This window comes from Macrobrachium rosenbergii, chromosome 3, assembly GCF_040412425.1.
Source record: "Macrobrachium rosenbergii isolate ZJJX-2024 chromosome 3, ASM4041242v1, whole genome shotgun sequence".
NCBI lineage: Eukaryota > Metazoa > Arthropoda > Malacostraca > Decapoda > Palaemonidae > Macrobrachium > Macrobrachium rosenbergii.
In genome coordinates, this window is record NC_089743.1 from 32781198 (window position 1) to 32786197 (window position 5000).

The window sequence follows — 5000 nt, forward strand, 5'->3', positions numbered from 1 at the left end:
TATGTATTAATATGCTGCCAAATCACAGAGACAGGAATCCTATACAAGGTTAGGCTAAATCTCTGCCCAGGGTGAAGGCATTGTTAGTAGAGTATGAAATCTACAAACCTAGATATGCTTACTGTGGAATTATGGGTCGTTTATGAATTTTTAAAGGCGTTAATAGTTATTCAGTAATCGGGAATTGTTAGTTTTCCGTTATGTCGCCAAAATGTTAATTGTTCAGTAACATCCAAAATTACATTGTATGTATATTTGCATATATGTATTGATCTTGAATGACTCGGTCTGCAAATTACATGAAAGGGTTATTTTACTGTAATAAATACTGCATGGTAGAGTTTTACAGGAAGATCAGTTTGCCATTGCAGGTGCAAGTACGTTTACAATTATTTTGATCTGTATGAAAATATGCGTTATATGTATGAATGTCAAAAGTTTTTAGGTTATAACATTGGTGAATATACATCCTGGAGGGAGAAAATGATGTGCATAAACGGTTAAACGCTAACTTAACTGAATTTAAGTTAAACATCAATTAAGAACAAACGAATGAAAACAGCTAAGCTATTTTTAGAGTTAATGGAAGTGGAAAACAATAAATGTGAATATGACGAATATGACAACAGTTGCTAACTTTCAAGTGTAAGTAGATTGGCGTTGGCACTTGCAAAAGATTTTAGCAGGTTAAGTTAGTACAGTATAAGGTAGGTCTGGGCTCGCACATAACACGGAGTGCCCTCGGTATAGGGCCACAGAGGGCCTGTGACGTTGTAGGCTGCGAGGCGCGCGGGTTACGCCGATGTAGTTGGACGTCTCCTTGGAAAAATGTCCTTTTGAGCACTAGTTTTTATTCCTGGGGCCTGTAGTAATATATGTTTCCCAAGTATTCGTCACGAAGTCAACAAGAATACTGGAGGAGAGAGCCACTAGCTGAGGGTGAGCTCCACCTTCCTACATATAGAAACTCACTTCTAAATTCCCTCAAATTGTATGTGTGGGGCGAGAGCCCGGCTGATTGGTCAAACGGGCGGCACCACAGATCTCTGCCTTCTTATTGGTCGACGGGTTGTAAGGCCCCGCCCCTGTAGACACGCCCCCTCTTCCCCCCATCCACTCTTCCTCCCCCCACTACTACCACTATTTACAACACTCTCATTCAATATTGGTCTCTACTGACGTGTGTTTCTGCTTGTGTAGTGGGTAGTAATAGTGGGAGGGTTGTTGAGGAGGGCAAGAAAACTTACACCCTTCCTTCACCCCCCCAGAAACCCAATCCTATAACTATCAACAACAATTACCCCTCATTAAGGAACCCACCTTTGCAGACATCCTAGTCCGTATACAATAACAACCACTGCCTTCCAATATACAATTTGGTCGTTATTGCAGATCTTTTGTCTTACGCTTAGGTTTTCAAAAATCAGATGGTCATGATATAGATCAGACTTTGTTTTCCGTGGCTACTGCGGTCTTCGGGTAACCCCAGGTGATTTTGAGTGCCATGGGCTTACCTACCTGTTCGGGGGGTCAGCTCACACGCCTCTCTATCCACCCCCTACCCGAGTCTCTCTCTCTCTCTCTCTCTCTCTCTCTCTCTCTCTCTCTCTCTCTCTCTCTCTCTCTCTCTGCCTGTTCATGCTATTTTGGTAATTCTTTGGTTTAATTAAAATCACCCAGAAGTCTGCCGTATCTAAAATTTTTATGCTATTTTATTCGTTGTATATACTTAGTGAATTTTTACGTACATCACGAACCTGCCCCTTTTTATGAAAGCGTAAATTTAACTTTTGTTTCACTTGACAATTGAAAAGCATCCCTTGATTCCTGGTTGTTGTAGTGTGTGTATCATCCTTCAAATATTTTTGAATGATGAAAGTAAATATATGTAGAATTTATCCCACTTGACTATATTACACGTAGGAATATTTACTCTAGTGGAATATTTTGAGCACTGTAGACCTCCACCCAATACTACTCGTGTAAGTTAGCCTGTGATGGCCTTCCCTAGTACTTCACCGTTGATGTACTGTAATATAGTTCTAGTTTCAGCTATACTGTGTGTGTTGTACTTGTGCTTTTTTTTGCGAAATTTGTAAAGAACAGTAATGTTTTGAGACCCACTGATAACAATAAGTAATAATTTTTGTCATTAGTGAAATCGGTAAGAGTAAGATTCAGGTGACAGTGTTAGTATAGATAAAGACTTGTATATAATAAAAGAAATTTCTTATAATAATGTGTAAGTTTATTAGTACTCAGGACTTATCCGTTTTCACACGCCAGAGTAATTCGACGGACGATTATCTTGTTCATTTCTGTCACTCAAATGGTTTTTCATCAATTATGAGGGGTATCGATTTTTTATAAGAACCAAGGCCTCGATGCATTGTGTGGAGTGGTACACGTCACGAAATTGGCTGCAGTGGTCTCTCTTGCCCTAGATTTTTTTTTACTGGAATCTCTGTATGAGCCCCGCCACCCTTACACAAAATTTTTGAGAAACTGCAAATACCCCTTAATGTCATTACATACAATAATATATATATATATATATATATATATATATATATATATATATTATATATATATGTGTGTGTGTGTGTGTATGTATGTATGTATGAAGAGATATATAATAATGTATTGTGTATCTGTATGTATGCATATTTGTGTTATGTGGTATTTACTTAAATTAGCTGCGTCTGTATGTTTAGATATGTGTGCTTGTATTGCTTAGGGACGATCATACCGCACATATTTATATAGAATGAGAGAATACATGTTAATTGACCATACTCCTAAAGCATAATTAGTATTACTGTGCATTTCTTGGAACGTTGCGATGTAAACTTAACGCATTCAAGTTTAAATTGTAGGACCATTATTTTCCTGAATCAGCCCTTTCTCTTTTGTAAGCAGTATGTGATCTGTGTACCTTTTACTGTATCCCGAGTGACGTATAAAACAAAAGACGGGTTCTTTAAGCAGTCGTTAAAGAATTGGTGTGGGAAAAGAACCAGTTTATTGATATCATCTCGATAACAGGATTTGTTGTGAGCGTTGGGATATATAATTTATTCAAGTGTCAAGATCATCATCATCATCATCATCGGCGGCGTCGTCTCCAGCGAAGCGGGACGCAGAGGCCTCCGAGAAAACCGCCACTCACGCACTTCTTGGGCTTTTCCTTTCACAATTCTCCACTCATCTCCAGCCGTCTGTCGCACAGTTCTCATTTAAGTGGGTCTGGGTTTTTCAGTTATTGTGGTGTCCATAGGAGCCCAACGAGCACTATCACGTACTGTTTTCCCGGAGGTTGTGCGAAGGACATCTCCATTTCTCTTTCCTCGTTTGTCGTGTATGACGTCATAAAATGACTGTTATCTGGGAAATAGGATCTTCAAAGTTTCTATTCCTTGAAATTTTTATGTCGTGCATCAGCGCCTTAGTTCCGCGACATGTTCTCGCAGATACACAAACGTTCACGCAGTACATTGTGTATTTAAATTTACATGCTTACCAATAAGCGTTTCCTGTAAAAGGACTTGGCGCCTGAGAAAAGCAAAACAGTATTCACAGCTACGTTCTTCGTTCTTCCCTCAACTGTAGTATCGAGGTTAAACCGCTTATGCTGGACAAAACAGTTGTGCTTGTTGCTCGTTTTATCTGGTTTTTGCTTTTTCAACTGGTTTTTGGTTTTCTGTAAAAGAAAACTATTGAGATGGCTATTTGTCTGTTCGTCCGCACTTTTTCTGTCCCCCCTCAAACTTTAAAAAAAACTACTGAGGCCAGAGGGCTGCAAATTGATATGTTGATCATCCACCCTCCAGTCATTAAACATATGAAATTGCAGCCCTAGCCTCATTAGTTTTTTTTTATTTAAGGTGGAATTTAGCCATGATCGTGCGTCTGGCACCGCTATAGGGCCAACAACTCAGGCCACCACCTGGCCGCGGCTGAGAGTTTCATGGGCTGTGGCTGAGAGTTTCATACAGCATTATATGCTTTACAGAGAACTCGCTTGCGCCGAAGAAACTTTGACGCATTTTTTACTTGTCTTTATTACAAGTCAGTTCGTTAAACGATTACAGAATGGGCATATCCCTTGGGTTCACTATACTGTACAACTTTTTTTTTTTTTCGTGCAAAGGCTAATTAGCGGCCGTTTCTTGTCAGGTCGTCTAAAGGGCTGTTGATTTTAAGGCATATTCATGAAGTTGCGGAGGGCTAGTTTTGACAAACGGCTATCAACATGTAGCTAATTATTCTAAGAAATTTTTTATACATATTGTGAAGAGGCTGTTATGCTGAAAAATCCATATTGACCGCTGCAGAAATGGAAAAAATAATAACAACATACAGAAATGGGGGAAAGTGCGAATATCAGTGATGAACTTACCTTTCCACTGCAAGTCGAACTAAATTTTTGAAGTAGGTTAAATGGTTTAGGAAATAGCGAGAAAGTCGGAGGTAATTACCGCACACCTGTTCGTCTGTATAATACGAAGTCAGCTTTAATATATGTCGTTCCAGAAGAAGCTGTGCTTTTCAACTCTTTGACATGCATATATCGTCCTTTTGTTTCTCAATTACTCCTATTCCTATAATCTACTGTCTTTCACTCGGACAGTTATCATCTCAGGATATACTATATGTATTCAGGTTCCATTAGGTCAAAGTACATTGCAAGTGTTTTTATGTAGTTACGTATGAAAGGCGTACTCAGTGGTTAGAATAATGTAGTTGATTTTCTCGCATAGGAAATTTTGCGTATTACTTCAAAAGAAATTTTTCAAATCGCAACCTGTCATTTAGTTATTGAGATTTATCCTGATAGTGATTCTTCCGACAGGTCAGCGCGCAATTCAGGTTTAATGTTTTGAAGGAAATAGCTTGTTTAAAGCTTTCCGATTTTTTTCTTTTGCATTGTGGCTGCCATTAGCCTAACTGATGTCAAACTGATATCTATTTTCTGTAAGATGGTGGAATATCGGAGGTTT

General features: G+C 38.9%; 1 protein-coding gene across 10 annotated transcripts in view; it reads left to right on the forward strand.

Moving 5' to 3' along the window:
• LOC136854038 (mucin-2-like) overlaps window positions 1–5000 on the forward strand; it is a 228554-nt gene that overhangs the window by 76328 nt on the left and 147226 nt on the right. The window lies entirely within an intron of this gene.